At 44.9% G+C, this 13,477-nt stretch overlaps 1 long non-coding RNA gene across 1 annotated transcript; it reads left to right on the plus strand.

Annotated features, from left to right (window-relative positions):
* The first annotated feature begins 4,276 nt into the window (after positions 1-4,276).
* LOC131894544 (uncharacterized) lies at positions 4,277-12,226 on the plus strand. The gene is made up of 3 exons (XR_009374938.1): positions 4,277-4,416; positions 7,095-7,209; positions 9,766-12,226. It is a non-coding gene; the product is annotated as an uncharacterized LOC131894544 (long non-coding RNA).
* The last annotated feature ends 1,251 nt before the right edge of the window (positions 12,227-13,477 follow it).

Raw genomic sequence — 13,477 nt, forward strand, 5'->3', positions numbered from 1 at the left:
TCCATAGATTGCCACATTAGGTGTCGGAAGAGTGGGTGTCCTCCACTAGACAGAACTGGCGGACGGGAAACGACCATCTGTGCCGCTCCTGGGTACCAGCAACTCACAGGGTTGGAAATCAGCTCAGAGGAGATGAATGATGGGAAGGGCATGGCTAGTCAAGACAAGCTCCCACCTCCTCTTCCGTTTCAAAGCCTGTCACAGTTGCACCTGACTTAATGCAAATACCACTGGGAGGAAAATCATAATAGAACTCAGGGGGGTGCCAGCTTGTCATGAGCCAGGAAGAGAATGGGTTGAGAGAGGCATTCCTTCACGTTTCTAGGGGGCTTTAAAAAATCTTTTAATTAGCCGAGCGGTGGTGGCGCACGCCTTTAGTCCCAGCACTTGGGAGGCAGAGGCAGGCGAATCTCTGTGAGTTCGAGGCCAGCCTGGGCTACAGAGTGAGTTTCAGGACAGGCTCCAAAGCTACACAGAGAAACCCTGTCTCGGAAAAAAAATCTTTTAATTAATTATTACTTATTGTTATTAGTGTCTGGGTGGCAGAGAACAACTTTGTGGAGTGGGTTCTCTCCTCCAACTGGAAGGTAGTTCCTGGGTTCGAATTCTAATTGTCAGGCTTGACTTGTTGGGAAGCAAGCGCCTTTACCTGCTGAGCCATCTTGCTGGTCCTATAACTGACTCTTTTTCTTCTTTCCTTTTCCATACTCCCTGTTCCCTCTCTCTCTCTCTCTGTCAAGGTAAATCTTTTTCCCCCCAGAAGCACTTTTAAGGTTCACAGCAGAACTGAGGAAGACTCAGAGATGTCACAGATGCTCTCTGCTCCCAGGCTGCCCAGAAGCATCCAGATGCACATCCTGGTTACCCACAGCCTGGGGCTTATGTGAGGCTCCGCTCTTGAGCCTGTAGTCCTATGGGTTTTGACAAATGTATAAGAGCACCTATCTACCAAATAGTGCCATCCATACCGAACATCCCACTGCCCCAGCACATTCTCTGTGCTCTGTCTGTTCATGGCCCTCCCTTCATATTTTCTCACTTAACAGTGTAGACTGAGTATTTCCCCTACACAATCAAGCATCTTTTGAAGTGTGATGTCCAATCTCCACACTGTTTCTGTACAGCGAACACACCGTGGTGCATTAACCCACCCATCCCCCATTGTTGTCTATTTAAGCTTTTCCCACTTCAGATTCTTGTATATCATCTTTGATGGACATAAATCTATTTAGGATACATTTCTAAAAGTGGGATGTCCAGATCAAATAGTATTCCAAAAACATTAACAAATTTCGCTTTCAAGTTAAACATAGGAAAAAGTCCTATGTACTGACAGAGCTTTGAGACAATCCAGCATGTCATGTGACAAATAGTGGTGAGCGGTGTAAGGTAAGAGCTGCTGGAGAGTGAAAAGTTCTGGTTTTATCTAGTGGAAAATGACTCCAGGGCATTGAGCTCACTCTGCGTGTGTGTGTGTGTGTGTGTGTGTGTGTGTGTGTGTGTGTGTGTGTGTGTGTGTGGCTGGCCAGCAAGGACCCAGGGATCTACCTACCTGGCTCTGGCTCCTCTACACTAGGATTACAAATGCATGTGACCATCCTTGGCTTTTTCGCCTTCTTACTGTGGGTGCTAGGCATTAAACTGATCCTCCTGCATGCAAGGCAAGTGGAAAAACCAACTGAGCAGTCTCCTGGGTTCCCATTCCTTTTAGAGACACTTGGAAGATGATGTCTTTGAAGAACAAGCTAACTGGAGGAATTAGACACCATTGTTTGGGGCCTCAGCCTGTGAGACATTTATAAAGCACGGGAATGAGGAGGCAGAGGTGGGTAGACAAGGTAGATTTGGGATGGACAGGGACCGCCTCCTGCCGAGGGGAACTGTGTTTTTCACAGTATGCTGCAGGGCACTTGCATTCAGAGTGCGCCGTGGAGAGCTTGGCAAATGGAAAATGGGGCTGGGGAACGAACAAAGTCCAATACTGCCGCGAGGTCAGAGAAGATAAGGATGGAAGGGAAAAAACATGTCTCTGGCCAGAAGAATGTCATGGTGACCTAGCGGAGAGCCGTTTTGACAGAATTACGGGGGTGGAAGTCAGTGGTTTAGGAATCGGGAGAGGGAGGCATGGAGTGCCCACCACAACACAGAGGATTTTTGGCAGCAAATGGAAGAGACGCTACCAAGGAGATGAGCAAGACATTTGTTCAGTGTCCAACCCAGCAGCTTCTCTCTGCCTCTCCACATCCCTGACCACAGCTCCTCAGCTTTTTTTTTTTTTAATCCCAAATCATTTTTTTAAAGCTTCAGAGGCTTTTATGTGCCTTCACAGACCATGAACTGAACACAGAGTGGCACATAGTAAGTTCTCAGTAAGGGCTGGCTAGTATCCGTACTGTTATTTGATGAACTGATAGTTCTTAGGGACAAAATACACAAACAAAAGGAAACATCCAAAGCATACAACTATGAGTGGGTACAGGGAGAGCGGGAAGGGAGAAGCCAGAGCCTGTGGTCAGTAGGGAACGAGAAGCACAATAGACCATTTCATCTTTCCTGGACTGGATTCTAGATCGGGGCTTTCTGCTTTTGCAGGAGATGCACTACCAGGGCCTGCTCCTCTGCATGTCTGGGAGACTCTTCTCACGGGGTTTTGTTGTGCTGGTCTCATTCATGGATTTGAGTCAGTCTGAGTTTTAGGTCCCTCCCCCAACCACACAACACAGGAAACAACACAGGAGAATTCCCAGGGGTTCAAGATTGGGAAAGAGCAAGCGGGACAGAAGTAAACACCACATGCAGAAGTCAGTGGCAGCTGAGGCAAGCATGGTGGAGGAGCCACGCAGCCCGAGTGCGCAGGAGTGGACTGTGAGTGAAATCCATCAGCAGAGGATCTGGGCAGGAACAAAAGCCTGTCCCTAGAGAGTTCCAGTCACTTCCCAGTTCTGACAAGAACTGGGGAACATGTCAGCCAAGAAGCAGGGGTAGGTTCTGGCATACCTGTAGCAAGGAGCCGGAATGGCCCCCTCATCCCCAACTACTATTGGGGGTGTGTGTGGAAGCTGCAGTTTGCTTAGACTGGGCATTGTTGATTCATCCATTCACTGGTCAGAAGGGGAAAATGGCCAACTGTCTAATCTACCTTAAAGACATTTATTTCTAAAGACTTATTTTACGATTTTTTTTTTTTTTCGAGACAGGGTTTTTCTGTGTAGCTTTGCGCCTTTTCCTGGATCTCGCTCTGTAGACCAGGCTGGCCTCGAACTCACAGAGATCCACCTGCCTCTGCCTCCCGAGTGCTGGGATTAAAGGCGTGCGCCACCACCGCCCGGCTATTTTACGATTTTATTTGTGTGTATGTACCCACACGTGTGCATGCCAAGTGTGTGTGGGTGCCCGTGGGAGCCAGAACAGGGAGTGTGATCTCTTAGAACTGGGGTTACAAATGCTGGTGAGCTATTTGACATGGGCGCCGGGAACCGAATTCTGGTCCTCTGAGAGACTAGAAAGCGCTCTTAACCCCCGAGCCATCTCTTTAGCCCTCCATTTATTTTTGGAATAGGATTTTGCTTATGGAGCCAGGACAGCCTCAGATTCAAGGTGATCCTCCTGCCTCACTAAGCTTCCTGAATACTAGGATTATGAACTACGGAAGCTGCCACCACACCCAGCAACTTCCATGGTTCAATAGCTTTGGTAGAATTCAGTCTCCGATGGGTAACAGCATTCCACCTCCTCCCAGCCTCCTGGTTCTCACCCTAAGATCCTACGTCTCACCTCTCCAGAGTCTGAGGAAGGGAAGTAGACCTAGGAGAAGGGTGGGTGTGGCCCACACCGGAGAGGGCCTCAGGTGCGCTTTCCTGTGTCTGTCTGGTGACCTAATGGCCATTCTCGGATGAGGAGGATGCTGTTTCACGCGTGACCCAAACTCTCTTGGCTTGGCCAGACCTCAGCACACTCCCAAAGGAGCTGACTTGGCCTTGCAGTGCTTCTCTGCCTGCCTGAGGTGAGGTCCCAGGGCAGACTCCACTCCACAGCTGAGCGTAACCCTCCTCCTCCTCCTCCTCCTCCTCCTCCTCCTCCTCCTCCTCCTCCTCCTCCTCCTCCTCCTCCTCCAGAACTGGCTGGTTTCGCTCCAGCCACAGAAGCCCTGGTCTTGATGAAGCCGGCCATCCCATCACTGCACCGTCTAACTGGGAAAAGCAACACTCCAAGGAAAAACTCCAGCATAGAGGCTGCCCACAAAATAAGACACCCGCCCCAGAACCCCTCGGCATTCTGACGTGCCAGCCGAGACGGTTAGGGGCGACCAGTTGTTTTGGCGTCTGAGTGAGATGGCTGCTTGAGAGGTCTAATGTTTGAAACTCTCCAAACCGAGCTCAAACAGAACGGAAACTGTTGCGTGTGGAAACTGCCAGAGTGAGTGGGGGGCAGAGGGACAGTGCCAAAAGAGAAACTTTTCGGTTCCTTGCTTTCAAAAGCATGCCCAGTGCCATATGTCATGAGGCAATACCGTTCTCTGTATGGAGGTGCCATGGCCAATGGAAGCAGTGACTCCGTAGCAAATGCTATCCCAGTCACCAACTCCTCAGAAAGAACAAAAGACTGGACAGCTAAGAATCGGGGCAGCCTAAACCAGAGAAAGCTGTCCTCCTCCTGCGGGAGAACTTCTTTGTTTCAGAGGGAACATAAGTTTGCATGTGGTCCCGAAGCAACACTGTTACCATTAACAAACACCATCTGGATGTCAAGAAAACTCTAAGAATTTTGTTTTTTAACAAATTGGTAGGGAAAACATGTTCCAGTCAGGCAGCCTTGAATGTCAGAAGGCGCCAGTAGGGGCACTGATAAATAAACAACCTGAAAAATCTGCCGTGGAGTGACAGGGGAAGCATGTTGTCCTCCTCTTTATTTAAATCAGGAGGCTAAGGTCAGATGTGACCAAGTGCATGGACATCTGTGGTGATGCACCTTCAATACGTTTTCACACAGAAAGGCTCTTCTCGGGGACCTGACAGACAGAATTTATCTTCTAAGACGCTCCGTTCCCATTGCACCTCCAACAAATGGGGGTAACTATGCAGTAGGAGATAATGATTTAATGGTTCTGCTAGCCTTCTCCCGAGACTGCCCTGCTCCCCCACCCCCACCCCACCTACCATTTTGGCAGGCTGGCAGACCTTTCTGACAATAACACTCCAAAAGGAATTGTCTCCCCAGTGAGAGTTGGAGGCAGCAGCCTGCCAGGCAGGTGTGTGTCTGTGTGGTGGGGGCACGGTATTTGGGGAGTTGGCACCTCCCAAATCCCCATTCTTCAGACACATAAGCTGCTCCTGCTTTGAGGCTAGCTGCTGAAACTTGCCTTCCAGACCTCTCATCCCCTGCCATCCATATCCCTGCAGGTGTGAGCAGGCACCTGGGCAAGAGCCCTGCTTTCCCATTCAGTACAGAGCCGGGTAATTTTCTGTGTTATTGCCTAAGAACAATTCGTTCACGCTTTCTTTGGGTAACTGGATAAAAACAGACTCCGTGCTTGATCCCTGCCTACGTGTGGCTATTTCCCAACCAGAAGAGCTCAGAGAGTCCCCAGTAGCTGGTTTCTTTTCTTTGCCCATCCCCGAGCTGTGTTGAACAGGATGGCAATTCTGTGGCTGCCCATAAGGGTGCTGGTTCACATTGGATGGCGGGTCACTCTCAAGGAAGATCATAAGCTTGTTAATTATCCAGAAAGCAAAGGCAGAAAGGCTACAACTGTCCCTAGAAGGAAACTAGCATGATATGACGCTCTTCTTGCCTGTTTCCTGAGGACAATGGTCCAGGACGATTTGAACACAGCAGACTGAACTGGTTTGGGGTGCAGCGGAGGTGGTCAGGACTGAGAGCCACATTCATTGATTTTCTTCTATTTCACCTCTCGGGGAGGAGCTCATGCAATATGACAACTGGAAATCCATGGAGTTTTCCAGTTTTATTTTTTATTATGTAGGCAGTGTAGATTTTTGTGATTCTTTAGTTTAGCAAATACTTTTGCGTAATTTTGTTGGTAGCTTACCAGAATCATTTGAAGCAGACTCTTTGTTTCTTTGTTTTTTGTTTTTTCGGGACAGGGTTTCTCTGTGTTGTTTTGGTGCCTGTCCTGGATCTCATTCTGTAGAGCAGTCTGGCCTTGAACTCACAGAGATCCACCTGGCTCTGCCTCCCGAGTGCTGAGATTAAAGGCGTGCGCTACCACCGCCCGGCGGAAGTAGACTCTTTGATGGTTCAGCTGAGTGTAGAGAGCCACTGAAGTAACAGAGGACTCGATTCTGTTTCTACTGCATCAAATACCTTTCATTAAAAACCCAGAGGGTTGCTGGGCATAGTGGCACACACCAGCACTTAGGAAGCAGAGGGCAGTTGGAGCTCTGAGTTCGAGGTTAGCCTGGTGTAAAAAGTGAGATCCAGGCCAGCCAGGGCTACACAGAGAAACCCTGTCTTGAAAAAACAAATCAAATAAACAAACAAAAAAAGCCCCAGAGGGTTGATGAAAACCTATCAAATCTACTTTAGACTATCTATAAATTCTATCCAGTAACCTTTCTTTGAGGATCATCCAACCTTGATCGTATAATTCTACAATTTTCAGTAATGTAGGGCTTCTTTAGTTTGGCTATGGTAAAACCCATTGTGTTCCTAACTGAAGGTAAGGGCCCCAGGTCTAGCCAATCAGAGCATTCCATTATCTTGGCCATAGTGATTGGTTCACATTTGGGCACATGACTTAAGATACCAACCACAGTTTTTCCAGGCTTTTTGATACAGGTCTTGGAAAGATGTACTCTCTTTCCCTGGATCCTTGCAGGAGCCTTCCTGGGAATGAAGGTAAATAGAGGGAACCAGAGCTGAGAGACGGAGAGAACTCTGAAGTTATTATTTAACCCACTGAGTCTAGCTGTGCCTAAAGCTCTTCAGTGACCCAATATAAATCTGTCTGTCTGTCTGTCTCTCTCTTTCTCTCTCTCTCTCTCTCTTTTTGGTCAAAACAATTGCTGTTGTGTTTATACTTGAAAATGAAAGAAGTTAATGGCTAATAAAACTGCCACTTTTCTCTCTCCCAGAATGAGGAAATACCTCTCCAAAATTGCTTATTTGCAGAATGCTTTACTCCTTCCCACATAAAAGGGGCCACTGACAAAAATAAATAAAACAAGGCAAAAGGCCAAAAATCAAAGGGTAAGTTTTCACACACAAAATGCATGTCAGATGTATGTGTGCAGCACAAACTTTTTATAGAATTGGCAAAAGTAATATTGTTGAGGGTGCTGGGAAATAGATGGTTAGGGAAATTATGAATTGTGCAAACTTCTAGGGAGAAGCTTGGCAATGCTGATTCATATTCCGTGTCTGTTACCAACCATTGTGCTCTAAGGAATGTGTCCTAAGGAAATAATTACATATATAAAGATGTATGTAATAAGAATGGTTCCTATAACCCCAAGCTGGAATCCAGGCCGAAGGGTCAATGATAAGTTATAGGAGTAAAATACGATGCCTTCCCATTATAACAACATGTAATTTGTTAAAATGATAATATGAGGTTTTATTTGTTCATCTGAAATAATATGGATATTGTATTAGTTACTCTTATATTGCTGTAATAAAAAACTATGACCAAGACAAATTATGAAAGAAAGCATGTAATTGGGCTTACCATCCGGAAGGTTAGAGTCCATGATGGTGGAGGTAGGCATGTTGACAGCAATGGCTGAGAGCTCCCTTCTCAAACCAGACCCGTAAGAAGAAGAGAGCACATTGGAAATGGCAGGAGGCTTTTAAAATGTCAAAGCCCACTCCCAGTGACATACCTCCTCCAATAAAGCCACACCTCCTAATCCTTCCCAAACAATTCCACCAACTGGAAGTCAAGTATTCAAACATATAAATCAGTGTGGGCCATTCTCCTTCAAACCACCACACTCCACGACCCGGCCCCCATCGGCTTGTGACCATATCATCATACAAAATGCATTTAGTCTGACTTCAAAAGTCCCCCTAGTCTTTCAGTCTCAACACAGTTTAACAGACCAAGGTTCAAAGCCTCTTTTGAGACTCAAGGTAATCTTTTTTACTGTAACCTGCTGTAAAATCAAAAAGCAAATTACATACTTCCAACATACAATGCACAGAATATGCATTACCTTTCCAAAAGGGAAGAATCAGGCACAGTGAGGAAATACTGGACCAAAGTAAGACCAAAACCAGGTAGAGCCAACTCCAAACTCCATGTCTAATGTCAAATGTCCCTACCCCTCCAGCTTTACTGCCTGCAGCATATTTCTGAACTCTCTTGGTTCTACTCTCGGTTTTCAGCTCTCCTTTGCAGACATCCCATGGCTCTAGCATTATAGTCAGAAGTTTTCTTCGGCCCCACCAGGCCCCCCTGCAGTCCCATGACCCACTTATAAAATAATCACTCAGAAGCTTATATTAATTATAACTGCTTGGCCATTAGCTCAGGCCTATTACTGACTAGCTCTTACACTTAAATTAACCCATAATTCTTATTTACGTTTAGCCACGTGGCTTTGTACCTTTTCTCAGTTCTGCCTTGTCATCTTGCTTCCTCTGTATCTAGCTGGCGACTCCTGACTCAGCCTTTCCTCTTCCCAGAATTTTCCTCGTCTGCTTGCCCACCTATGCTTCCTGTCTGGCTACTGACCAATCAGCGTTTTATTTATCAACCAATCAGAGCAACACATATTCACAGCCTACAGAAAGACATCCCACAGCATAGCATGTCCATCATCTTGGGGTCTCCAAGATAATTCAGGCTTCACTTTCACAGCTTCACACAATGGCGTCTCAGGGCCTCTTGCCCTCTAGGGACCTTCGTGGAGAGACTGTCCTGTCATACATGGCCTGGCCTCAGCAGCTCTCCCTAACTGTAGAGGAAGATTCCACAACCCCCTTTACTCACACATCCTTCCTGTGGAGGTTTGAATAAGAGTGGCTGTTATCATAGGCTCACAGATCCAAATGCTCAGTCACCAGGGAGTGGCCCTACCTGAAGGATTAGGAGGTGTGCCACTGAGGATGGGCTTCGACAAGCCCAGAGTCTCCCTCTCTGCCTGTGGATCAGGGTGTAGTTCTTGACGACTTCTCCAGTACCATACCTGCCATACCTGCTGCCCTGCTTCCCACCATGATGATAAAGGACTAGACCTCTGGAGCTGTAAGTCCCCAAGTAAATGCTTCATTTTGTAAGAACTGCTTTGATCATGGTGTCTGTTCACAGCAATAGAACATGGACTAAGACACTTGAAATTCAGAACCACACAGAGAGTCTGGATCTGGATCATGTATATTACTGTATTATCTTTAGATTTTCCGATTGCTAATGAAGGAATGACAGTTGCTAAAACACACTGGATTGTGAAAACTGCTGGATTAAACCAATCTATATATTTCAAGACTGTCTTGACTTCAAAATAGAAGTCAAAAGACTTGTTACTTTGGGGTAGAGATTATACTTTTATTTCCACAGGAAATAAGAGGTTGTGGATTCATTCCAGGTTAATATGGATCAAGTTTGATCAGGGAAGGCTCCCTGAAAATCCTGACTACAGATATAAAGAAATAAACCTAGAAAAACTACAAAACATATAACATATACTTTACCTGCTCAAACATAAAACAAAAAAATAACTTTGACTAACTTGTGTACAACAGTCTATACTTGTATTAATGCAGACATATATGTTACCTTTAATTTAATTTATGTATTTTCAGAGCAAGGGGACCAGACAGCAATGAAAACAGATGGCCCAGGTAATCCAGCATTTCAAAATGCCTCTGTTACAGTCTCCTTAAAATTCTGCATCCAAAACAGTTTCAAGGCTGCTGGCTGAGATGGTCCAGCCTTATAAACTACTCCAGCCAAGACCTAACAATTATCCTGATTTTCTCAAGTTTCCCTCAAAGATACCAGCAGCCACAGACAACAGGAAGTAGCTAGAGAATGACACCACATTCCCAAGAGATGGGGTATGGGTAGGTTTTGGTTATTCAATGGATTATAAATATTAGTCATTGTTTAGGGGGGTTGGTTACAAGTTGTTACTGGTCATAGGAAAAAAGCTAAAAAAAGTCAAATTCAAAGATCTCTTTCTAAAGAAAAAAGGGGGATATGATATAGGGATGATAGGAAAAAGGGTAGATTACTGAATCTACTATAATCCAAAAAACTATTAATCTCAAAATATTTTACATTGGTATGGATTTTGGTTTATTGATACAAAATTTGAGTTAATTTTGTTATACTGTATGCATGTTTCTACTCTTGTTTGGGATATTGTATTTCTACACCTCATTTAAAAATGTAGTGTATAATTAAGAAATACAGATTAATAGGTAAGTCATCTATAATAGTCAAACTTATATATGTTAGGTATGTTTTCAATGTCATACACAGATATGTTTAGATAGATGGTCTTTGAAGAAACTCCACATGGAGCTTGCTTTCTTCATGGCACAAGGTAGCCATTTGGGCAAAGAAACTGCCCTTGCCTCAATTGCCAACAGTTACTGTCCAAACTGGACCAGCAGGACACAAAAAAAGTGACTGCCAAACTTTGCCAAGACAAGGTAGGACAGTCCTTCAAAATTCTCTGTTTCTCAAAAATGTCTGTCAGGGGCGGTGGTGGCACATGCCTTTAATCCCAGCACTCGGGAGGCAGAGGCAGGTGGATCTCTGTGAGTTCGAGGCCAGGCTGGGCTACAGAGTGAGTTTCAGGAAAGGCTCCAAAGCTGCACAGAGAAACCCTGTCTCAAAAAAACCAAAAACCAAACAAACAAACAAACAAAAAAAAAACAAAAAAAAAGTCTGTCAGATATATAGGCCTGTAGGCCAAAGTTGGATGCCCCAATGTTACAAAAGAACTCTGGGTAACTGTCCAGGCAGCCAGATGTTCCTGTCATTAGATAACATTACACCCTCCTGGGGTCTTTGATGGAGTTAAAGACTAAATAATTAGACTTAAAATTTTCCTTAGTTATAAGAAAAAGGTAACTTAGGTATAAAACTTTAGACTCACAAAGATAAGATAAATAGAATATTTTCTCTAAATTTGCCAACTACAAATGGACTAGATATTGTAACTATAATTCTTACTTGATAACTGTTTTTGTTGTATATAATTCTACTATGTTAAAGTTAAAGCCTTCCTTTTTAATTACACAAAAAGGGGAGAAATGTAGAATATTCCTTCACACTGTGTGAATATGTGTCACCGTGATTGGGCTAATAAAGAAGATGACTGGCCAATAGCTGGACAGGTAGTGGTTAAGTGGGACTTGCAGACAAAAAGAGAGTGAGAAGAAGGGGAAGTGTAGTCCTTTATTTAAATGGGTGCTGCCTTTTAAGCCACAGATGTCTGAATCAGCAATTGCAACTCGGTTGCTAACAGCAGCAGTTAGGCCGCAAGGGCCATAGTGGAATGAAATGTTTCCTCAGGCTCCAACTCTTGCAAAGCTACGAAGGGAACTTAACTGAACCTCTCTCCCTCTAAAAAACTCAAGATTCAAAGGTTAAGGTGGAATTAATTCTGCTCTTCAGAGGCTGAATAGCAAGTAGCTCGCCTCCTCTCCTTGCTCGCGTCCTCCAAAAAGCCCTCCTGCTTCGCCTCGCCCCTCCTTATATAAACCCTTTCTCACCTGGCTCCTCCCTACCACTTCCTGTCAGCTGACACAGCCTCCTGACTGCAGGTGAATTTTATTTAATCAAATGCATCTTTGCATCATTAAACAGACGTTTCAGAGTATAAACGAAAGTACACACCTTAAAATAATACTCTACAACAGGGAGGAGTCAGAGGATTGTAAGGAGATGTGGACAGAAGAAAGTGAACTGGCCATACTGAGAAAAGCTACTAAGCCATGTGGCAGAGTGTAGGTAAGAAATATGGGTTAATTTAAAATGTAAGAGTTAGCTAGTAACAAGCCTGAGCTATTGGCTGAGCATTGATAATTAATAATAAGTTGCAGTGTGGTTACTTGGGAGCAGCTGGTGGGACACAGAAAAACTCCGCCCATGCTCTGCATTGTTTTCTAGGCTTCTATTCGGATAGCCCATTAAGTCTTGCTTAGAACACTCAATCACTTTTCTACCTCAGAGTCTCAAGGTCTTCCCACATTCCTCAAAATAAATAAATAAAGCCAAAAAATCCCAGCGTTTTCAGGCCTATCACAGCAATAACCCACTTCTGATAACAACAACTTATGAATGTTACTTTTCTTTCTTTTTTTTCTTTTTTTTTTTTTTTTTTTTTTTGGTTTTTCGAGACAGGGTTTCTTTGTGTTCCTGGAACTCGCTTTGGAGACCAGGCTGGCCTCGAACTCACAAAGATCCGCCTGCCTCTGCTTCCCGAGTGCGAGGATTAAAGGCATGCGCCACCACCGCCCAGTGAATGTTACTTTTCTATGGCTCTGAAGAGACACCATGACGAAGGCCACCTATAAAAGAAAACATTTAATTGAGTTTATGATTCTGCAGGGTTAGAGTCAGTGATGGCAGAGTAAAGACATGGTATTAGAAACAGCTGAGAGAGCTCATATCCTAAACCACAAAGAGGAGGCAGAGAGCACCCTGGGAACAGCATGAGTCTCTGGACACCTCAAATCCCACCCCCAGAGACACACCTCCCCCAACAAGGCTACACCTCCCAATACTTCCCAAACAGTTCTACCAACCGGGACCAAGTTTTCAAACATATGAGCCTATGGGGTCATTTCCATTCAAACTATCACAGATATATTGTAGAGTGGGTTAGGACTGGCATGTTTAAATCCTTCCTAGGCTACAGTGATAGTCAAATGAATTAATTACTCTTAACCCCATGTTCTCTAAAAAACAAAACCAAAAAACCCAAAAGCATGATTTTCTGGTTATAATTTAAAAAGAGAAGATGTAGAAGTGGGAAAAAATTACCCCTCTATTTTTATGAGTCAAACTTGGATGTCCCGGCAGAGGAGATTTCAAGGCAATCTAGTATAGACCGTGTCGTGTGGTTACTAGTGATCGCTCTTACACAAACCTACAATGAAAAGGAGCAAGCAGGGCAAAGAGAAACACACAGTGGACAGTTTGAGGAGAAAAGGAGCACCAGGGAATTTAATGTTGAGCCAAGTCCTCAGCTTCAGGAGTGTAAAGAAAGGCAAAGTGGTACCCTCAGGCCAAGCTCCCCGCCCCAGTGTGACCCTCATCCCCCAGGTAATCCTGAAATTTGCAAAAAGGAAAACATCCACACATCAAAACTTACACAAATGTAATTCAGGGAGGGGGCCAGGTTTCAGCAGAAGCAAGCAGAAGCACTTGGTTACATCCACCGCGTGGTTCCGGCTTGACAGTCAAGAAGGACACAGGAGTAAGGAGTTGTGGAATCTCTCTCCAAGGTTAAGAAAAGGCAACAATGCCAGCCAGGCATGTGGCAGAGGAGTCCCTGTA

The sequence above is a fragment of the Peromyscus eremicus genome, chromosome 17 (assembly GCF_949786415.1).
Source record: "Peromyscus eremicus chromosome 17, PerEre_H2_v1, whole genome shotgun sequence".
NCBI lineage: Eukaryota > Metazoa > Chordata > Mammalia > Rodentia > Cricetidae > Peromyscus > Peromyscus eremicus.